Below are 25360 nucleotides of genomic sequence, written 5' to 3' on the forward strand. Positions count from 1 at the left end.
TCATAGTTTTCAGATATATTTTGTCTTATACATCAAATTTCTTCTTTTGGTGTATTTTATTTATACCATAAGTCTGGTAAAATATGCTTATTATATTTTTCAGATATATTTTGTCTTACCTCAAATAGCTCCTTTTGATATATTTCCTGTTATACCATGAATTCGGTATGAACGTAGCAGTGTGTGGATTATTGATCTGTATTATGGTCAAAATTTGCTATGCTTGCAGCATTGCAACTCTGAGTTTCTGCCTTTGTGTAGGTTGGCTGTTATGACACTGTAGGCTATGCTGTTTTGAAATCTGAAGTGTTTGCTAAGAATGGTATTCAGACCTGTGGAATACACAGGATGCAGTTGTGACAGAATGTCTTAATTGGGAGAAGAATTTAGAAAACTTGTAAAATGCATACTGTAGCCATTCTCATAGTTGCTTTGTTGAGATTTATGTTCAAAGATTGCTTGTGTTATGAGTGTGTGGTACTTGGTGTGAGAAAGTGTGTTGTGGTGTGAGAGGTTGCATTGCAGTTTGTGCATACTGAATTTTCTGAGTTGTATTATGTGTTGGCATTGTAGCAAGGAAGGGTGGTAACTGTTTTGCATTCTTGTTAGGTGTAGTCTTGTCTTTCTGGGTTGGGTAGTTTCATAGGGTTGTTGTCTGGTGGTTTGTGAAGGGTGTTCATTGGTTGAAGGTTTTGGATGGCTGTGTGTGCAGGGTGGAGAAAGAGGAATGTTGGTGCAGCAATTTGTATTGTGTTTGGTAGTTTTCCTCTTTGTTTTTCTGTGGTGGAGGGTGATCCAACATACAGTTGCAGGGTTGAGAAGACTGTTAACCTGAGGTGATGAACTGTCTCTCTCATATGATCCTTGTTTGGGAGTACTTTTGTTTCTTAATAGAAGTGATCTGAATCTGTGGCCTTTGTGCATCCAGTCATTATTCCAAAGGTACTTTGTTTTTTGTCTTAAGCTTTTCCATTTTTGTGCCAGTTAAATAGGGGGTTCATCTTGCGCTAGTGTAAGTCACTGTTTTAATGAATTGTTCATAGAATTTATGTTGTATGAAGGTGGTACCTGTTACTGTTTTCAAGACATTGAGTTTATGATATGCCTTTGATCTGATGTTATCTATGTATTGAAAAAAGGTCATGTATGCCCTTAGGTCTTAGAATTTTAGGTGTCTTTCCGGTGGGAGTGGTTGCTTGAATAGGGTAACACGAGGGAGTGTTTGAGGTGTTTGGAGTTGGGAGGCTGATGGTTAATTTGGTTACTGTAGCAGTCATTTGCAAGCCTGTGTTAAAGTGAGTGTACCATAGGTACTGTTGGGCATTATCTGCTAACTGATGAGTTTGTGTTATGAAACAGTTGCTAGGTTATTGGGACTGAATAGTGAAGTTGCTTGCAATCAAGCAGCATGAAGAGCTGACATTAGGTGCCCAAGGCTGACACATGCAAGCATGTTGGACCCTTTATATCTGAGACTTTATTTTTTATTTCATTATTTTTCTGATGGTGAAAAAATATACTTGAGTGAGTGAAAGTAAGAGGAGGTATTGTAGGCCAAGAATGTGGATGGATATGATGAACAAGTACCGTATACAAAAACAGTTAAAGATGATGGGGCTAGGGAATGGATTGGGTTGAGTTGGTTGGATGAATTATGTATGGAGGAGCATATAAAAGTTTAATGTCCCATATTTAACTTTATTAAACTTTACAGTCATCGGAATGAGTTGTTTTCATCGTAGCGTGAAGTGCATCTGTTTAAAAATATATGTACAATATACATCCGCCTGTGAAGCGGAATATAGGATTCTTGGGCTTGAACAGTGAGTGTGCTGATATCTGGCTCTCTTCATATAGTAATTATGTTGATCATTTATTCCACTTCTATGTTTTTTCCATCCTTGCACTCTGGACCTCACTGTACTCCATCTTCAAGTGGAAAAAATAATGTGGGATGGTAAGTGATTCACTTTTTACAGAGTCAATCTTTTGAGTCTTGGTAATATCCTTTTCAGTTTGTTCTTGCTGCAACAAGATTCTGTTCAACTGAGGAATGTCTTTAATTATGAAAGTTTTTATCAGTGCGTATTTTTGTATTCAACTTGGGAAAGGTGTAAGTATAAAAGTTTTAACTGAAGCTGCATTGAACTCCTTAGTTTAAAGAGCTTATCCCAAGGTACAATAAAAGACTAATAATAATAATCGTGATAATAATAATTGTACTGTAACATCAAAATGACATCATCTTGCTCAGTGGGTTAATATTTATATTAAAAATCGTTTTAGTAGATCTTTCCAACTATTATGGTACACTGGTGTGCAGATGTTATTTTTTACTGTAACTTAAGTACCACACTGGTCTAATTAATGCAGTTTGTGGTTCACACCTTTCATGATAGCCAAATGTGTTTACATGATTGTTTATATTGATAACTCTTAATATTGTCCGCACTCTAATGTACACATGCAGACATAAATACTGGTCTAATTAAGGTAAGTAATGATGCAGCAACGGCTTTCAAATGCCAATAATGCAGTTTAGGAGAGTATTATTATTGGAAAAAAGGAAACCATTTGTGCATGGCTGTGCACCAACTCCAGTATCATCGGTCAGGTGGTTGATAGTTGTACAGTACTGTAAGCGTTTTTTATTTTTTCTCCAAGTATTTATGAATGGATTGCTAAAGAAAATTCATTCTTTATGTATTAAAAATGCCTTTGTCAGTTTCTCACCTCTACACCTTTTGCCCTCTTCCCCCTTTTCTTCACTCTCCCCCTTCACCCCATCCTCTTCCTCTCTAACCCTCCCTTCATTTTCCTCTCCTCCCCTCCTTCCTCTTTCTCTCCTCCTCTCCCACTACATCCTCTCCTCCCTCTTGCTCTGCGTCCCCTCCTTCTCTTCTCCCTATCCTCTACCTCTCCTCCTCTTCTCCCTATCCTCTACTTCTCCTCCTCCTCCCTTTTTCCTTCCCTCCTCATCCTTCTTCCTCTTGTCCCTTCCTCCTGTCCCCTCTCCATCTGCCCTCTTCCTCGTCATATCCTCTCCTGCTCCTTCCCATTCTGCTACTTGTCCTCCCTCTTCCACTCATCCCCTCCTCCTCCTTCCTTTCCTTCCCCTTCCCTCCTCCCTCTTACACTTACCCTCCCTCCTTCCTCTTCCTTTCCTCCCCTCCATCCTCTTCCTTTCCTCCTCTCCTCCCCTCCATCCTCTTCCTTTCCTCCTCTCCTCCCAATCCTTCTCCCAGTTTCCTCCCCTCCTCATCTTTCTTCCTCTCCTCTCCTCCTCCCTCTTCCTGTTGTCCCCTCCTCATTCCTCCTGTCCCCTCACTCTCCTTCTCCTCCCTCCTCCTTCTCCTCCCTCTTCCGCTCATCCCCTCCTCCTCCTCCTCCCTCTGCCTTTCCACCCCATTCTTCTATAGTCTGACAAATCTAAACATAGGGTTTTGGTGGAGTCTGCCTCTGCCTACACTATTGCCATGTTTCCTAACCCTACGATGTATAACGCTTGTGGTTTGTGTAGTAGGAATGATACATAAACATAACTCATACTAATATAACTGTAATGAAAGTGCTGACATGTATCAAGGAAGAATAAAATATTCTGCATACTATATTATACGATAATAGAGAAACGTGGCATAAAAATTTGGCAGTGTTGCTCTAAAAAGATTCTAATTATTATTTACTTCCCCAACACTTCTAACATTGCTAATTAATTTAGCAAGTATAATTGCAAGAAAATTTGAAGGGATAAAAGTGGGAAGAGGCGATCCTTTCATAATTAAAATAAATATATCAAACAGCTCTGGGGTAGCAGCACTCACGCGACCCGTTAAAAATAGATCAGTTAAGGGATTTAGGATTGAAGGCAGTGGGGAGGATTAAGACAGATGGGATTGTAAGATTAGGGAGTTTGAGCAATAGGGTAGAATGTTTCCCAATGCACCTGGGGGGAGGAGGAGAGAGAGAGTCAAGCAGTTACGGTACGGTAGGTTACATTTCCGTATGCTCTCAATAAAATAGCATAGCAATTATCAACGGCTAATTATTATACAGGTGTTGATGGTGGGGGTCTATATTTATAGGTGTTGGTGGTGGAGGTATAGCGGGTGTTGTTGTTGGGGGTAGGGGTATAGGGGGTGTTGGTGGCAGGGGTATAGGGGATATTAGAAAAACGGAGATCACAAGAGGGAAACTGTCAAGGTCATCGCTGATGGAGAGGTCAGCTCGGAAACGTGGCAACAGTGCAGGGAGGGGCTGATTCCACCAAAACCATACGTTTAGATTTGTCAGACTATACCTCTTCTCCCCTTCCTCTCCTTCCCCTTCCCTCCCTCTTGCTCTTCCTCTCCTTCCCCTTCCCTCCCTCTTGCTCTTCCTCTCCTTCCCCTTCCCTCCCTCTTGCTCTTCCTCTCCTTCCCCTTCCCTCCCTCTTGCTCTTCCTCTCCTTCCCCTTCCCTCCCTCTTGCTCTTCCTCTCCTTCCCCTTCCCCTTCCCTCCCTCTTGCTCTTCCTCTCCTTCCCCTTCCCTCCCTCTTGCTCTTCCTCTCCTTCCCCTTCCCTCCCTCTTGCTCTTCCTCTCCTTCCCCTTCCCTCCCTCTTGCTCTTCCTCTCCTTCCCCTTCCCTCCCTCTTGCTCTTCCTCTCCTTCCCCTTCCCTCCCTCTTGCTCTTCCTCTCCTCCCCCTTCCCCTCCATCTTGCTCTTCCTCTCCTCCCCCTTCCCTCTTCCCCTCCATCTTGCTCTTCCTCTCCTTCCCCTTCCCTCTCTCTTGCTCTTCCTCTCCTCCCCCTTCCCTCTTCCCCTCCATCTTGCTCTTCCTCTCCTCCCCCTTCCCTCTTCCCCTCCATCTTGCTCTTCCTCTCCTCCCTCTTCCCCTCCATCTTGCTCTTCCTCTCCTCCCCCTTCCCTCTTCCCCTCCATCTTGCTCTTTTCCTCTCCTCCCCTCCTTTCCTCTCCCTCCCCCATCTTATAAGAATAAAATTGTCAGATGTCAGCAAGAAATAAAAAAAATCGTCAGTCAGCAAGAATTAAAATTGTCCGATGTCAGCAAAAGAAATAAAATTACCATGCTGGCAAGAGTAAAATTTATTAATGAGCCTACACCATTTTATTTTCCACAAAGCACAAGCTACATGAAAGTAGTTTGGAGAAAAAAAAAAAAAAAAAAAAAAGGGGGGCAGAAGATTAAGGGAGGGGAGAAGAAAGGGAGTAGAAAAAGAGGAGGGGGGGGGTAGAAGAGGAGAGGGAGGGGGGGTAAAAGAGGAGAGGGAGGGGGGGTAATAGAGGAGAGGGAGGGGGGGTAATAGAGGAGAGGGAGGGGGGGTACAGGAGGAAAGGAAGGGGTGAAAAGTAGAAGAGATGAAGGGGTACACAATGAGGAAGAAAAGTTGTAAGAGTGGAAGAGTATAAAGAAAATGGTGGAAGGGAAGAGGTGAGGAAGGAGGGGATAGAAGAGAAGAAAGGGGGGAGGGGATGAGGAAAAGAAGGTGGGTAGAAGAGGAGAGGAAAGGGGGGGGGACATGAGGAAAGGAGGTTAGAAGAGGAAAGAAAGGGGGGGGGGGGAGGAATATGGGATAGGGAAGACGGGGTAGGTGAAGAACAGAAAGAATGAGAGGAGTAAGGGGAAGAGAAAGGGGGGGGTGAAAGAGATAAGGATGGGAAAAGAGGAAGAACAGGGGGGAGGGGAGGAAGGAGGAGGAGGATGTGGAAGGTAGATAGGAGAGGAGGAAGAGACAGGAGAATGAAAAGAATACAGGGAAGGAATAGCACAGAGAAAGGGAGGTGCAAGTGAAAAGGAGGAAGTGGAGGGGGTAGAGGCAGCAGGGGAGGGCATGGCTGTGTACTGCAAGCGTGTAAGAGAGGGCATGGCTGTGTATTGCAAGGGTGTAGGAGAAGGCATGGCTGTGTATTACAAGGGTGCAGGGCAGGTAAGTGATGGCAGGACAGGATGTGGATAGGAGTGACAGGACATGGATGACAGGAACAGCAGGGAACACCTAGAAAGGGTGGGTTGCAGGGTGGTGGTGGTGGTAAGGTGGGTTGCAGAGTGGTAGTGGTTGAGAGGTTAGCTTAGTGGTAAAATGAGGAGGAAGGAAGAGAAGTATAAGGAGGAGAAGAGGAAGCAGATGGAGGGAGGGAGCCTAATACAATACTGTACTTAACTATATGCAATACTAAAACAGAATAAACATTCAAATCTGTTTTTCATTTGTAGTACTGTATAAGGCCAACAAGGGGTATCATTAATTTAAGCTTCAGAAACTGCTTGTTGCTCAAATAATAACAATAATAACTTACTGGCAAATGCCTATCAGTAATTCCCCATTTAAGATTCACTAAATTTCTCTCTCTAATCTGTCAGTCAAAAATAAACAATTTTTACATAATATGTTTCTTAATTAATCTCAAAGGTGTGCTGTGAAAGGACAATATTAATTCATCTGAAAATATTATTAATTCAAATTTAACACAAATATATATGATACTTCATTGCTGTCTTGAATATGATCCTTAAATGCTTAAGAAGTCCCTCTTGCTGGGATCTAACACACTTCAAGCAATGTTCAGCTATCAGCAATTTACAGGAATATATATCAATTATTAAATGAGGAATTACTTTCTGCTGGCATTGTACACAAACAGAACTCACTATTTACTCATATTTAGTTTGTAATACTGTGGAAAATGTGCCCTTACATCTCAGATGATGTGTTTTAACATGATCCAGTCCAATCCATATATATACCAAGCTTCTTAACTTTGAAATTAAGAGTGCATGGTGGGCCTGTACAAGTGGTTCAGTATTTTTGTACTGTTCATATATCATTTGTAAAGGCTCCAACATGCTTGCGATGAGCTTGGTCACCTAATGGCTGCTTATGTCTGGCAGTCTCCCTATTCAGTTCCTTATCACTGAGTTCACACACCATGACCTCATTCCAGGTCTTTTTCACTCTATATCTCGCAACCCTACCCCCGATTCTCACCTTTCGCACCCAATTGTTATAAAAATGTGGTGTTAAGCAAACACCTTAATGTGGTGGCACTGATATAACCAGGCCACATCCAGTAAAAAGGGACAAATGCTCACTCAATGACCAATTTAGGCTCCTGGAATCCTGACCTCACATATTTTTCTCTACACAAGTGCTTCAAAATTATGAACACGATTTTCCTATTACAGACCAACACCAATACAATACCGACTGGTGTTCTCAGTGCCAAAAACCCCTCGTGGCTAAACAAACAGACACAGGACAACCAAGAGACTCTCAATCCAGAGAAACACGAACATGTAAACAACCACCACATCCCAACAAGACCTCCACACAGACTTATAAGGCTGCCTCCTCCACCAGCCTCACTGTGTACCTCTTCTTAATTAGTTAGTTTATTTGACAGAGCTGGACCAATCCCATGAAACATGGTGAAATTTAGAAAATGAGACACGAATGAGTCTCCTTGATTACTGGTTAAACTGACCCTCCAGTCTGGCTCCACTTTGTCTTAAGAAAATAATGCATTATGGCCATTCAGAACACTAAGTTAGTTGTACTAGACCTATCACTTGACCACTGGCCCAAATTAATTAAAGAAGTCACCTCCATCCAAATAAAACGTGCAACCATTTTTGTGTTTTCTATTTCCTCCTTTTTTTCTTATTTTTTTTCTATTAATAATTAATCCCGTACATACTCACTACCTAGCCACTACAGCCATTCAAAATCTATAACACTACACAAACTGCCTCAACAACATCCCTCTTCCTCCTCTAACACTACATTTTGCACTTCTTCCTCTACTCAACACAACACCTCCCTCTTCTACCCAACACTACACTTCCCTCTTCTTCCTCTACCCAGCACTACACTTCCCTCTTCCAAAATACTCAGCACTACACTTCCCTATTCCTCCTCTACCCAGCACTACACTTCCCTCTTCCTCCTCTACCCAGCACTACACTTCCCTCTTCCTCCTCTACCCAGCACTACACTTCCCTCTTCCTCCTCTACCCAGCACTACACTTCCCTCTTCCTCCTCTACCCAGCACTACACTTCTCTCTTCTTCCTCTACCTAATATAACACCTCACACGATTTTTTCCCCCTACCTAAATGACTTCCATCTTAAAGGGACTGTGTTATGAAAAGCATATTATTTTTTTCATAATGCTGAGTGGCTAAAACAAGTATCTGTGCATAGTACCTTTTTTTTTTTTTTAAATGCAAAGGAGTAACAAGGCCAGAAACCTGCATGATTGTTCCCTCCAAGAAAAATATAAGAACAAAACAAAGCCAAATTCAAGATCCGTTCATTTTGGGCTGCCCGGACAAACTGCCTTAAAACCGAAGTTTTAGGGTGATAATTTCTGGGGCATCAAGCTTGTAATATTGTAAACAGCTTTATTATATTATTCACACTAATACATTTTATGATGCAATATCGTAAAAGCCTGACCTTCCATTTTTGTAGTGGCATATATCATCCAGTAAATGGTAACCACTCTTTCTAAACAGTCTTATCATTTCTCTCTCTACTAAGCATCTGATGTGGCATCCTAAATAAGTGTTACTACTGTGAAGTGTGATACTGCCACAAGCTGGTCCTGGCAGAGCTCCAGCAGTGAGATGTTCTGTGAATCAGGTTCCTCAATAACAAACTTGGTCTTGTGATTCAATTATTATGTGGCATTCAGTGCCAAGGCAATTTGTATGTACTATCGCCAGGGCTATATAAATCCATTCTGTCACTTTTTATTCTTCTTTCCTTTTCAGGTGGCTTTACATTAAGTGACATGCCTAAAGGTTTCTTGTATGCCAGGAAACCATTTACAACACTGAGTGGTAACCATATAACCCAATCATACGTGTGGACCTGGAGTGGTGGCGTCTTCGTCGTGGGTCCACCCCCCAGAGGCTGTCGAACAGAAGTGGAGGACAGCATGGGGGCCAAACCACTGCATACCCCTCCCCGGCCCCTCACGGGGCTCAAGTACCTGGGAGTGGCTTCAGTCGCCCGGGCAAGTACCACATCTCCAACACAACACACACAACAACACCGTTTTTTCTACACCGAGAAATGACTTCCCGGCTGTCATTTCTCGACAACTTCTAGCCGGGGACATTGAGAGCAATCCAGGACCCACCAACAAATACATATGTCCAACGTGCTCAAAACCTATCACGTCGAGCCGACAGTCAGGGGGTTCAGTTCAGTGCAACTCTTGCAAGAACTAGACCCATTACACCTGCACAACACTTGCATCCAAAAAACATTACACAAACACCTGGACCTGCTCCTTCCCCCCACCCACCAACCCCCCTTCCAATCCTACTCCTACTTCATTCACACCTCCACAGCCAAACCCACCGATCCTTCCCACACCATCCAGTCCCCCAACTCCTCCCATTCCAACCCATCCTAATCAACCTCAACCCATACCTCCATCACAACCTCCTCCTACTCCTTCCCCTCCACCCACACCACCTCCCCCCCGTGCTGCAGCAGCCAACACACATCGCACACACAACATAAACATCCTTCAATTAAACATAGATGGTATAAACACCAAAAAACAAGAACTCACACAATTCATCAAACAACAGAACATACACATTGCCATCTTACAAGAAACAAAACTACACAGAGCACAGAAAACACCAACATTTCATAACTTCACCACCATTCGACAAGACTGGGCCGACGGCGGTGGCGGTGGATTCATCACCCTGGTACAAAAATCCATCAACTTTGCAGATACCAGTGCACACACAAAATCACTTCTCCCCCCACATGACACCACAACAGAAATACAATCAATCAAGATACGCACTGGTAACAAATCACACATAACAATCGCTAACACATACATTCCCCCCCAGTCGTCGCCCACAGTACCACACAATTACTCACCACAGATACACCACATCACTAACATATCCAATATCATCCTCGGTGGTGATTTCAACGCCAAGTCGTCGGCCTGGCATGTCAACAACCCTGACACAGACAGAGGGCTGGTACTACAATCCCAGACAGACCATCTTTTCATACTAAACAATCTAGACCAACATACCCATATCCCACACCAAGCCCTCTTCCTCCCATCATCTCCAGACATCACCTTCTGCTCCCCAAACCTCACCCCCACTACATCATGGAGAGTGGTCAAAACCCTAGGTTCGGATCACCTCCCAATCATCATCACTACCAAAACCAGAATCACCCGAGCTGGCCACAGACACACACACACTAATTATAAGAGAGCCAACTGGGAGGCCTTTGTAACTGAAAGAGAACAACATTTCGAAACAGTAAACAGTACACCCATCACAAACATCAGCACCGCTGTGCACACTTTCAATACAATTATACAAAATGCAGACAAAAGACACATCCCTAGAGGCAACAGAAAGATACACAACAACCCCAACCTCACACCAGAAATTCAAGGCCTCATCAGACAACGGGGACACACTGCGACACTCCCCAACACCCCATACACAAGACACCATACAACAAATACAAGAACTCAACACTCAGATAAACAATAAAATATCAGAACAGCAAACACTAAACTGGAAAAATTACCTCCAAACACTTGACCACAAAACAAACATCAGCAAACTCTACAAAACACTAAACAGCATCACACTTTCCAACAGCAACATCACACAATCACACGCTGCCATCACAACAACAGACACCATACCCTCAAACAAACAACAAGCAAACACTCTCATCAATCACTTTTCACAAGTCAGCCATCTAACCCCCCCATCCGGAAGACCGACGTATCAGCAGACGTAAGAGACAGTTCCCCACAGATCCAGACTATGCACGTTTCACTTACAACCAGACGAAGCACATCATTAACAACCTCAAGCACTCATCTGCCTGTGGACCAGACAACATAAGCAACATTCACCTTAAACACCTAGGACCACAAAGCACACAAGCACTCACCAACATATCAAACTACAGCTACTCACACAACATAATACCCAACATCTGGAAGCATGGCAATATTATCACCATCCCTAAACCCAACAAAGACCCCACGTTACCCTCCACACATCGCCCCATCACACTCCTCTGCACCCCCTCTAAAATCACTGAACGACTGATACTACAACTAGTCACACCTCACATTCCCCTAGCCCAGTCACAACATGGCTTTAGGCCACTACACTCCACAAACACCCTTCTTACAGACCTTACACAGAGAGTTCTCGATGGCATGAATTCAGCTAGGCCACCACACAGAACACTCCTAATCACACTAGACATTAGCAATGCTTTTGATGCCATTCCCCGCCACAACCTCACAAACAAAATACTCAACACAAACATGCACAATAACACAAAAAGATGGCTGGCAAACTATTTAGCAGGCAGATGTGCACATGTAACATTTGCCGGTCAGTCTTCTAACATTAGAAACTTCACAAACGGCATCCCCCAAGGATCTGTTTTGTCCCCTACACTCTTTAACCTATACATGCACGACGTACCCACACCCCACACCCCACAGATACACATAGCTTCTTATGCAGATGATATAACACTTACATGTACACACCAAAATGCAAACACAGCTGCACACATCATTCAACCTTACCTCAACACAATACACGAATGGATACACATAGCTTCTTATGCAGATGATATAACACTTACATGTACACACCAAAACGCAAACACAGCTGCACACATCATTCAACCTTACCTCAACACACTACACGAATGATTCACCACAAACAGGCTCAAAATAGCCCCAGCCAAATCTTCAGTGACCCTTCTCACAAACTGGACAGCAGAACACAGTCACATCCCACACCTCACCATAAACAACACTCCCTTACCACACACACACACACACACACAAAATCCTTGGTGTAACATACAATACATCAATGTCATTTAACCCTTTAACCGCGGGTGTCATTCCAGAATGACGTTGCAAAAACTGGACCAAACCGCGGGTGTCATTCTCGAATGTTTGTGAATATTTTGAATACCCCGCGTTTTTTCCGTGCGCCAATTGTTTCAAGGGAGAGTAGCTATTAAGTTCTTTCACTCCAGCCGACCCCCACCTCCCTCTTCCCCCCCCTGGGGCCCCACCTCCCACCCCCTGGGCCCCCCACCCCACCCCTGACCAAGCGCGCATCAGTATCTGTCCAGCTGTGTGAGTGACAACACATGTTGATGTGGCAGTGAAGTGCAGGCAATTACAGTGCCTTTTACCTGTCTCAGTGAACACAGAGTGGGTGTTTATCGTATGTGCAGTGTTCATATATGTTTATAGTATTATTATCAGAATGTGATTGGCATTTGGTAATGGTGTGTGAGCGAAAAATAGTGATTACAACACCGCTGATGTGGCAGTGAAGTGCAGGCAATTACAGTGCCTTTTACCTGCCTCAGTGAACACAGAGTGGGTGTTTATCGTATGTGCAGTGTTCATATATGTTTATAGTATTATTATCAGAATGAGGTTGGCATTTGGTAATGGTGTGTGAGCGAAAAATAGTGATTACAACACCGCTGATGTGGCAGTGAAGTGCAGGTAATTACAGTGCCTTTTACCTGCCTCAGTGAACACAGAGTGGGTGTTTATCGTATGTGCAGTGTTCATATATGTTTATAGTATTATTATCAGAATGAGGTTGGCATTTGGTAATGGTGTATGAGCGAAGGTAATGATGTGTGAGCGAAAAATAGTGATTTTACACCCCTCACTTCTAACGGCACTGCCCGTCCTGTGAAAGTCAAGAAAGTCATGAAACCTACATCAATGGAAAGCTGAAGGTTAGTACTTTCTAATGGTACCTTATTTTTTTCTCTAGCTTTATTCTGTGCAGAGTTATTAAGGTTTAAAGGTTTGTTTACATTTGGCTGAAACCCCCGCGGGAGAGGACAGTCAGACCAAAACAATACCCGCGGTTAAAGGGTTAAACAACACATCACAAACATTAAAAAGAAAATAACACCAAGACTCAATGCTCTGAGGTCACTTGCCCATACAACATTCAGACACAACAAAGAAACCACCACCACAGTATACAAACAATGCATATGTTCAGTGATGAATTATGCAAGCCCTGCCTGGGCTTCTAACCTCACTAAAACACACTACAACACTCTACAGACCATACAGAACAAGGCCCTAAAAATAATCACAGGCTGCACAGCTACTACACCCACAGACCACCTACATCAAGAAACCAAAGTCCTCAAAGTCAAGGATCACCTAGACATGAGAGGCACCCAGTTCCTTGCTGCAGCCTCCACAAACCCACAACATCCACTACAGTACATGGCGGCACATCCACCCACACCAAGGAACATCAAAACAACACCCAGCACACGATATCATACACAAATACTGTCATTTCTCTCCCACCTCAGACCAGCTTCCAGAAGCACATCCACACTCAGATCACTTGCCGCTCCATTCAGTTACTTAAAGACAACACACAGCTGCATGCACGGCCTCCTGACATCCACCCTTCTGAATCCTATCTTCCCCGTGAGGACAGGGTTCACCTGGCCAGGCTGAGATGTGGGCACCATCCAGCCCTCTTAAGCTACCAGAAGAGGCTGGATGACTCCGTCGCTGATGCCTGTCCAGGATGCAACACAGCACCCCATACTATTAAGCGCATTATGGAAGACTGCATTCCACACAATCACCTACGCCAACACACTTTCTTTGAGAGCTCTGTGGGAAAGCCCGGTCTCGGCCATCCTAAGGGACTCGGGGCTGTTCGGCCAGACTGCCTAGGGAACAACTACTACTACTACTACCATACGTGTCCCTTGCATGTGAACAAGTTCTTGGCAGGGGGCTAGTGCCACTCTCAATAAAATAACCAACTCAGACAAATGGCCACCCCTAATGGGATCATGGTGTCTGGCTAAAGACAGATGGACTACGTACACCAAATATTAGCTGTGGTAAGAACTGTCTCCCTATACTGAAAAACATTAATCAAATGTAATGCTGTTCTTGTATGGTAACACTAAAGAGAGGTGGGTGAAATCATGTATATCAACCCTCCTGAGATATCACTCATTACATTTTGACTTTTGGCAACACTGACCCCCTCCTGCACAGATACCTGTTTTAGCTACTGTGTATAGTCACTACCCAGCAACTACACCCATTCAAAACCTGCACTAGTGCTTCAAAAACATCTGTTCTCATCCTACACCCAGCACTAAATTTCACAAAGATATATTTAAAATACATTTTTTTTTCTTCACCCTTAAACAGTCCCCATTCCAAAGGAACTGTGCTGTGAAAAGCATATGGAATTTCACAGTACAGGTCATCAGCTCCGACCACCTGCACTACTCGCAGTCTGCTGATGGCTGTGACTGTCAACCTTCTTCCTTCTGTTTTTTTTATTTTTTTTTTACTTCAGACTGTACCTAGCCTTTTTTTTTTTTTTTTTTTAAATATATAGTACTTTATTATTTCAGACTGTACACAGCTGCTACCTATGCACACAAGGCCACTAAAGCCATCCAAAAATCTCCAGCCAAACAGAACCCTTCAAAAGCCATCACCAGACACCCACCCTTCAGAAACAACCCTACCCAGTGAAACATGAATACACCTATTCTCTCTCCCTCTCTTTAACTCAGTCTAAAAATGCCTTGTGCTCTCTCATGAAAGCTGAGTTGTAAGAATACAGTATATAAGCACTACATTGTGATGCTGGTTATGAAGAAATCCTATGGAAAGAATGTATTCAAAGCCTGCACTACACAGAGTGCTTCAAAAACATCTGTTCTCATCCTATACCCAACACTAAATTTCACAAGGATACATATTTTTTCCCTACCCCCTTAAAACTGCCCCCCTTTCCAATGGAACTGTGCTGTGAAAAGCATATGGAATTTCACAGTACAGGTCATTGGCTCCAACCATCTGCAAAACCAGTAGCCTAACTGCAGTCTGCCAGTGGCTGTGACCGTCATTCACTTTTTGTTTTTCCTTACTTTATTTTTATTATTTCTGACAGTACACAGCTACTACCTAGATTTACCTGGCCACTACAGCCACACAAGAGAAGCCTTCAAAAACAAAAACCATCACAAGACACCCACCCTTCAGACACAACCATACCCAAAGAAACACAATTACACCTATACTCTCTCTCTCTCTCTGTCTCTGCTCTAACTTGGTTTAAAAATGGCATATGCTCCCTCATGAATGCTGAGTTGTAAGAATACAGTAAATAAGCATTAAAATATGATGCCTGTCATGATGAAAAGCGATGGAAAGAATGGAGGTCTGTAATATTTCGTTTCTGATGGGAAATGTTAAAAAAAAACTGCAAAAACAATGTGTCAAATTAGAGTGAAATGAGTATAACCAGATTTCAACACAATCATCATCTTTCTCTACTTCAGTGCCAACACAATATACAACTCACTGACAATACACTATGCCCACATATGCCTCCTCCCATACCACACCACACACACTATCACACCACTACCACAAAACACTCACCACATGCACCACAGTGTAAGGCCTCCTCCCACACCACACCACAGTCACCACACTACCACAACAGACAAATCTTCAACATATATCTTTGAGGCTGCCAGGATTTCTGTAATCAGTCAAGTGGGATTACAAACCAAGATTTACTAATACACAGCCAATAATTCTTCAAAATGGCATAATCTTGATCTAATAGGTTTCTCATCTATTGACAAAGGAATTAAATTTATCATGAGAATTAATTTGTCTGCTTGAATGGAAGGTGGGAGGAAAGACTGTCAATACAGGTGATGGGAGGCTCAGAGGCCTGTAATGATTTTTAGCACAATGAAAAAGGGTCTCTCTCTCTCTCCCAATTTCTCTCTCTCTCTCTATAGAAACATTTGAGGTGGGAGGAAAGAACAAAGAAAAAACAAGCAATAAGCAGGGGAACTATCAGTATCATGCCTAGTGAAGTGGGAAATCATCATAAGCAATTACAGTATTTTTCAATCATCATCATAACCATTTTTTTTCTTTTTCAAGCAGTCATCCCCTATTCATTTTTTTTACATAAGGAGGAAACGTGTAGGGCCCGTACATTTTTTTTTTTTTACATATGGATGACACGTATAGGGCCCATAAAGCAAAGACGAAACCCAAAAGAGGGAGAAACTGGCCAACTGCAAGCCCAATGAAATGGTTCAGATGCTCATTCACTCACCATTCAAATCCCAGTATCTTACACACACACAAACTATGGGGACATCACACGTCCTTGCTCATTCCAAAACCAATATTAAATCACTGTCGTTTACATCTCTCTCTCTCTCGAACAATAGACCACCACAACCCAACCCAACAGACACCAACACCACCACAAACACCCAAATGATACACAGACAAAAAAAGGGCAACAATGTGAGAGAAAGATCAGCATAGCCTAAGAATAAGCATAATGATTATTCTAAAATGTACAAACAATTGGCTGTGATGTTGGAGACCATACAACTTTACACAACACAGTCTGCCTGAATATTGCATACTGCACAAAATAACCTGCTCATCACATAATAGTGCTGATTTCTGAGATGCCCTGGGTTAATAGACGATACAGACCTGATAGGCAAATTAGTTCTTGTACATGCTTAGGAAAATATGGCAAATGACTGTGTGATATGAAACAGTATATCAAAATATTTCAGTCCATTGGGCATCTTAGCATCTTTCCATATCTATCTACCTATAGCCCGACGTCCTAATCCATATAGTTACAAAAGTTTAAACACGTGAAGATGACATTGCACAGGTACAATTTCCTACACTATTACAAGTAAGAATAGAGATATAAAGATAACATATTACAATTCAACACACATATAACTATGGCCAGTTTTATTTTCATCTGACAAAACAAGGCAACTTTTATAACTTCAGTACTAAATCATTGGTGTATAAAATCCAATGGGCCTTTGTGATGAGGTAGGGATGAGTCTCCTTGGTTACTATTCAAATTAACTCTCTGACTACACTTGGCCATAATCCAAGCTGAGGTTATGAATCTCTGTGGCTACCTAAAATCTGATAAGCCTTAGTTCATGAAGTAGGGATGAGTCTCCTTGGTTACTATTCAAATTAACTCTCTGACCACACTTGGCCATAATCCAAGCTAGAGGTTATGAATCTATGTCAGATAAAAGCAAACTGGCTATAGAATAAATCAACAGACATAAATAGGCACCAAAAAAACACACCCACATCAATATATAAACAGTCAGCTACAGGGAAAAAAATAAAAAATAAAAAACAAAAACCCACATTAACGACAAATGTTTGTATATATGCAGGGAAAAATCTCAACTCAATAATCACTGACCTAAATGAAGGGAATCAACTGGGGATGTTTAATGAAGGGAATCAACTGGAGATGTTTAATGAAGGGAATCAACTGGGGATGTTTAATGAAGGGAATCAACTGGGGATGTTAAATGAAGGGAATCAACTGGGGATGTTTAATGAAGGGAATCAACTGGGGATGTTTAATGAAGGGAATCAACTGGGGATGTTTAATGAAGGGAATCAACTGGGGATGTTTAATGAAGGGAATCAACTCTGAATGATCGTTAAACTTGGATATAAATGAAGGGACACAACTCAAGATGCTCATTTACCTCTGACATAAATGGACGTTAACTAAGGACGCTTGTTAGTTTTAAATTCCCAGTGTTATTTAGGGCAATACATTTTTCTTTTTAATGCAGAGATGAAAAAAAATAAGGCTGCAAGAAACAATACACAAAAGGAGCTAAATGCAAGATCCGTAAGTTCTGAAATTCCCGCACACACTGCGTTTAAAAGACTGGAGGTCACAGGCAGGGGGAAATACAGGTTGAAGAAAACACTTGTCATAGCAGACTTGTTGCCGATTAAAATCAACCAAAGGACAAGAGTACATATTTTTTTTCAGCATATCTTTTTCCTGAGGCAGACTGTGCAGTACATGACTATGACATGGCAATAATAATAATGCAAAAATAAAAGAAAATGGGCATAAAAATAGGCATACAAATATAACAACCGACATCAATACTTCAGGAAGGATAATAAATGCAAAACACCTAGTTTTATTGTTGGGTAAAAAAGCACTATGCCTTTTTGCGAAGTCCTTTTATATGCCACATTTATGATCTTTTGGGCAGATAATACCTGCTGTTGTGGTGGTCCCAGGCTCATTTTAACCACTGAGAATCAAAGTCAATGCTGGAGAAACTAAATGCTGGAATTTAATCAAAGAAAAGAGGCAATATGAGCTTCTGAAGGAGTTAAGCTCCAAAATTCTTACAATAAAGATTATCCTCTAATCATCTTTTTCAGACGTGTGTGTGTGCATCTTTCAGCAGTCTACTTTGGAAAATGACATGCATATCCTTAGCAAAATTTCATAGCTCATTTACCAACACCTCTTTCAAGAAGCTGGATGATTGCACAGAACGAGCTACAAACAACTGACAGTTCTATTTAGTCAGGAAGCAAATACTGTATCGGCTAAAATGCTGAAATTGACGCATGTTGGTTCAAGAGAAGTGGTTTGGTTACTGCACTACCACAGAGGAATACAGGACCACAGAACACCAGCCCACAATTTACTAAACCAAAATACAGGGCTGTCCATGTATATCTGGTGTTGTCGGCTCAGTCTGCGGGTATGGGCGATGCAGATATTTTGACTTTATTCAATTATGCTCAGTTTAACTGGGGATTAAATTACCATCTTTCCTTTGTAAATGCCCGCTGAAACAAGACTAATATGTTGCTAGTCATGAAGAAGTGCTATGAAAAGGATGTTGCGCTACAGTGCTATCTTATTCTGCCAGTGAGGTATGGGAAATGAATCTGCATAAGGACAAAAATCCCATGTCTCCTTGTGTCATGTCTGTGTCATGCCTTTGTGTCATGTCTGTGTGTGTCACATCTCCTTGTGTCATGTTTTTGCATGCCATGTCTCTGTGGTAGTTCACTTTGTATATGGATGGAGCTATAAGAGACATAACAGGCAGGGATGTGAATATACTGGAGCGTCTAATGAGAGTAAGGTGTGGGAACTTCCTGAACTGTTGCTTGCTGATGATACTGTACTGTGAGGAATGTGAACTGCAAGGCTTGGTGAATAAGTCTGAGGGTGTATGTAGGAAATGGAATCTAAAAGAGAATGTATATATGAGTAAAGTTATGATCTTTGAGGGAGAGGCCACAGCATACACAGTGAGACTGGATGGTGAGGAAATAGAGAATGGGAGTGCATCCAAGTACTTTAGTGTGTTGAGTAAGGATGGAGGGAAGTGCTTGAATGGGTATAGCAGGGTAGAAAGATTGCTGGATCACTTAAAGTTATGATAAGGAGTTGGGAAGTGAGCATGGAAGAGAGGCTTGGATCCCATTGGAAGGACAAAAGTCAAGAGTGAGAGCAGTGGAAATGAAGTGAGGAGTGTGTGGAGTTTATGGACAAACAGATATACAAATGAGGAAGTAAAGATGCATTGTGGTGCTATTAGGAGAAATACTTTGAGATAGTTTGGCCATGTAGAAGATGGAGAATGACTGACTAGAAGAACGTATGTGTATGACGTGGAGGGGGAGACGAGACCATGGCTGAGATGGAAGAATGGAGTGAAGAGATACGAGGGAGGGGGGTGTGAGTTGGAGAGAGGGCAGTCAAATGGCAGATGACAGTGCAACATAGAGTTAGTTTGTTTGTGGTCCCCCTTAGGGGACTGAGACATCTGACAATAGACAGATAAAAGTCAGAGGAGAGTAAAAATTTCTGCATACTAAAATGAGTCTTTAAGCAATTACTGAAGCAAATGAAAGAGAAATTTAATTACTTTATAAAAAAATGCAAACAATGGATGCAAACAATCACTATAAAGTAAGAAAGGGTTATGGGAAAAAGAAATGATGCAGGGTAGAGATGGTATGCTGACTGTGCCTTCACCATATAAATCATTATAAATATAATCATCAAAATCAGTATAATAATCATCATTCATTATTATTAAAATCACCATTGCATTCATCATCATCATCCTAGCCTCTTCTTCCCACCTAAGGATGGGGTAAGGTGTGGTTCAAAAAGCAAGGACAAAACATATGGGATCAGACATGTTATATATGAACCACCCTGTATTTTTTAGCATCTGTGGCATATAACCAGGACTTTCTGCATGTTTGTGATGTACAGGCATGTGCAAAAGTATGCCGACAATACTTCGCCAGAACTAACTTTTATTTCATAATTATCACTCTTCCTCAGATGACTAGAGAGTAACATTCATTCTCTTGCTTGTTTTACTGATGCTTGGAACAGACACCTTCATATGGTAATGATCAGATATTGAAGTTGTCAGGTTATACTAACAGCCTTCAGTTCCTTTACAATCCCCCTAAAGGAGAATGGTGGACTACGGAAGAATGCAGTCCTTACCACAAAAAATATTTCAAATAACACCTTCCATTCCTACTTCCAGCAGGGAAGTGCCTACATACTTTTGCTCATGCTCAGGACAGAAGTCTTGCTAAACATTTCATAGCCTATGGCTGTGTACCGCTGGCCAGTTGTCAATAGCCTTAGTCGCTTTATTTGAATCTGGTGAAAAATTCTTTCAGAGCTGACAGCAGGATGTAATGAAACTGGTTGTTTGATATGACTAGTAATCAAAGTGGGCATCTCATGACTACGATGAGTAACAAGCCAAGTGGCTTCTTGCTACCCAGGAAATAAGTTACTTCATTTGGTGGTAAACTACTACTAGACAGTCACGTGGTGGTGTAAGGAGCTACGGCTCAGTAGCTAGTCCCAGGTCTCTTGCTAAAAGCGAAAAAAAAAATTGGTGAATGAATGGGTGGCTATGAATGTGTGATCCAGCATCTCACTGATGTGAACAAAGTATGCAACGTCTGGCTTGCAATATCCACTTAAGAACGTATGCCCAATCCTTGAAGCATTGCCTGGGCCATAAAAAATAAAAAACAAAAGAACCGTGAACACAACCCCCTCGTATAGCATTCCGCCCCCTTACTGTATGAGCACAACGTGATTATTGCAAGCAAGGGCTGCATGCATATTTACTTCTATAATCATCCACCTGCATGCCACTTATCCTTCCAACATATACAATGAAGACCCCTTCTCTTTGAACTCCGAAAGACCCCATATACCGACGCTGGAACCGATATATATCATGGCACACAAGGTGGGTTGTGTGTGCTGTAAAGGTGAGTTACCCAACCACCCAGCTATTCCCCAATCCCCTAAAACCCCACTAGTAGCAAAGGGACTTGGGGCCATGCTACACAACAGTAAAATGGCAACTAATTCAGCATGAAATTTTTAAAGTTTATCTTTATGATGCAGACTTTTTATTCATTTACTGCCAGCATAAAATTTAAATCTTCTCAGTCTGATTGGGCGCTTATTTTTTTTATATGCGTACCAGTATTTAGCGTTTTAACTTCCACACGGGGGAATCAACAGGGCCGTGGTTCGTAAACAACGAGTAATGCCGATACTGCAGGGTCAATTAGTGTGGGTGATTGAAACGGAAACCATTGCAACAATATACACGAGTACCTGAAACAACTGGCCAAACCAAAGGCTATAAAAATCTGTCCACTGTGCATCAATTACAATACAAACACCATAACAACTATCAGTCAATAATCATATGCCTAATTCACTGGGGTGTCTTTTAGGTGGCTTAGGAGGCTTGCCAAATCATGTTAGGAAATCACCACAGCCACTAAGAAGACAAGCCACTTTCACTGAACTAACACCAGACATTGTTCAAATGAGAGAAACACTGTACTAGCAGTCAAAGGCATCAAAAATAACATGAGGAACCTTTCTATCACAAAATTCTTGCAGTATATCTATCTAGCTAGCACTTGTTGCAATCTCTTTACTATCTATGTGTATCTGTGTAATGTTTATCTATCTGTGTACTTGTCTATCTATCAATCAACTTGAAATAATGCTGAGCTGAGGCAGTAGCTTAGCAAGAAGACATGATAATCATGACAAAGTGCAATGGCAAGGTTTCAAAATTATCTGCTACTGGCAGACCTGCAGAATTTACTTTCTGTAGTCTTGTTACTCTAACCTGGCATAAATTAAGCATCTCAGCTATAGTTTATCAAGCAGAATACTAGTCATGATGAAGTGCAATGGGATGGATGCACATCTGTTATTCTACCACTGAGCTACATGAAAAAAGCTGGTGGACAAATCCTGGGCCAAGTTGTGGTGCAAGAACTACGATAACTGAGCACAAACTAATACAAATAAATAAAGTTAAAAATAAAGATCATTATCATCCTTAGACCCCCCAAGCAGCACTCTAAGTTGAATAAAACCATCTGGTGTTAGATGGAATAAAGACAGTTGCTCCCACTTACAAACATCGGAGCTAAGAACTATTGCTGTTGAGATTAAAGACTTACCAGCTCGAGATTTCATTAGGCTTTGTAGTTGCCAGCCTGAGTGCCAGGGATTGACTCCTGGCGCTGCATCATCCTATCCTATCATCAATCATCGTTGTCGGAGTCATCGTCGTTGATTGGCAAGTAAAATCAGCACTTACATTAAGTTAACTGGCCTTGTATACCCTAGTGGTGGAACGATCTAATTTATGGACCCTAGCACTGCCACTGATCATAATCTATAATCATCATTAGGCATTATCATCAGTCCTAACCCTTTTTCCCACCAATGATGGGATTAGGAATTCTCTATTAAAATATCACAAGTAGGGGAGCAACTGTTATACTCTGTCCATCTCAACTTGGCTTAAAAGTGATCTGGAAAGGATGCAGAGCCACAGTATTGTTATCCTTGTCATACTCTGCTTCTGGGCTATGGAGATCAGGCTGCCAAAGACAAAACTCTCCGCCAAGTCAAGATGGACAAACCAAAAAAATTTCTAACTCACATTTCAGACGGGTGATGGTAGCTGTTGCTGTAGTAGAAGGAACTGAGATGTAGAAAGGTTTTCAAGGCCAATGGCCCTGGGGAGCCTCTGTTGACCTGTCAGAGGTATTTCCCCAGAGATTACAGGCCACTTCATATTTTTCTCATTCATCATCCAATCCTATATTGCCCCATGAGGAGCATAAGAGCCCGGGGCTAGGCAAGTTGGTCCTGATATTCAAAATGAGAGTGACCAGCCTCACTCATCCCTGAGTGGCATAAAGTGAGCAATAAACCCCAACCACCCCTTGGATATAGCCATGTAATGAGAGAAAAATTGAGTCAGCCACGCCAGCTCAACCACAGCAGCACCACCAGGATCAACTCCATCACGGCAGCAACAAATCCAGCACAGCACCATCAACACAGCAACTGCAGGAACAGCAGCATGAGTAACAGACAGACAGACCCTGAAAATAAGGCAAGGTTTTAGGAGATAATATCAGGCTTGCTGATAATTTAACCCTTTTCTCTGTGGAGGAGTTCAATACAGATCTTAATTAACCCCTGGTGTACTGGTGCTGGAGTGACGATAATAGGATGGGGAAGGGGGGGCTGATTGATTACATTTACACTTCTCAATCCCACACCTATCCCCCAACAAGAGAATGGTGGACTATAGAAGGGTAACTCAGTCTGCAGTCCACTGGGTTAATGTTTTGATGTGCCTGGGGTTGCAACTGCTACAACTACTAGTATACAAGACATAAGATGAACAAATCCAATTTATATCATCTGTCTTGCTCAGTTTCCTGGTTATAGTCCCTCAACTTCTTCCTTATTCCCAGAAAGGAAGATGGTGGACTGCAGCAGAACAAGACAATCTTACTGCTCTGCATTACTTGAGTAACTTCATGACTTGTTATTCCTGTGTTAATCTTTTGTTACAACTCAGCACTGAATATGGATAGATGGCAGTTTAGACAGACATAGTGGAAAACAGGGTTGTAGATAGATTAATTCCTTCACAATGATGGCTGTCTCCTAATATGATTGAATGAGTCTGGTGGTAGCAAATATAGACTATATGACGTCAGAAGGCCCCATCCTACAGGTCCCTTTGGCAAAATAAAAGATGTTATAGCCAGAAGACGACGAAAAAATCCTGCACCTTTTCCCCACCCGTGTAGGAGGAGACAAGCTTCAATTACCTAAATTAATAATCTATCCATCATCCAATCCTACATTGCCCCATGAGGAGCATAGGAGCCCAGAGCTACGAAGTATAATTATTATAATAATAATAATAATATCCACTCAATGTAGTGCTGCTCTTGGGTGTCTGTCCTTTCCTCTCCTCCCTCCTTTCCTTTCTGTCTCTCTTTACTTCATTCTTTCCTCATCTTTCTGCCCACGGGTGATTTTATACTCCCTCTTTTGTCTCTCCTTCATTCTTTCCCGTTCATCCTGCCTATGAATGACTCTACACTAAGTGACACGCCGAATTGTTTCCTGTACACCTGGAAACCATTTACTAGGATGCTTACCAGAGAGTGGAGGTAGATGGTTGGTACTACTGTGATTTGGCAGCTGGTTGGTATTTGGCTTTCTTCTCCACCTTCCACCTGTCTGTCAGCAGTTTCCACAGCTAGGTCAACTCACACACCTGAAAAATATAGCACACATTAAGCCTTTCCTTCCAAAGTATCTGGTTGGCAGCAAGAACAGTATCACCTGGGCACAGCAAGATTTAATCACATGGTGGTAAGAATTTGCAAAATGTCTTTAAAAATAATAATAATATTGTAATAATAATAATAATAATAAAAATAATAATAATACAATAATCCAGTCTGCAGGCCACATACAGTATACACTGGCTACAGTTTACATATTAAAGGGACAAAAAAAAATTCACCAAATGCTGAATTAATATGTCTTTCAATAAAAAGAATTAAAGAAATCAGATTATATCACACTCCAAGAGTTCCTGTTGCTGTTGATCAACCCTGGTATGTCTAGATGAGCAGACCCATCAACTGCAGGGAAGCAACTAGGACTCTGGGTTGCTAAATGCCCTAAACTTAGGAAACGTAAGGAAGAGCCAGTTCTTTCGTGTGGGCTGCTGGAAGAGGAAAACATTGCAGTCAGTTATGAGGAAAATTCATTTGAAGCCTTCACATTTGATGGTGGTATTTCAAGTGATGAGTACAGTACCACTGTGTACCCTGTTCAGGTTCTCAGAGACACAGGAGACTCCCACAGTATTTTGTTAAAAGGAGCTATTCCTAATGTAGAGTGTGGTAGGTGGGGGCGCTCACCATCCACTCACTCGATGTAGTGCTGCTCTCGGGTGTCTGCCCTTTCCTCTCCTCCCTCCTTTCCTTCCTTCCTCTTCCA

Source organism: Coenobita brevimanus, chromosome 42 (genome assembly GCF_032717465.1).
Source record: "Coenobita brevimanus isolate Jiangsu-jjx chromosome 42, ASM3271746v2, whole genome shotgun sequence".
NCBI lineage: Eukaryota > Metazoa > Arthropoda > Malacostraca > Decapoda > Coenobitidae > Coenobita > Coenobita brevimanus.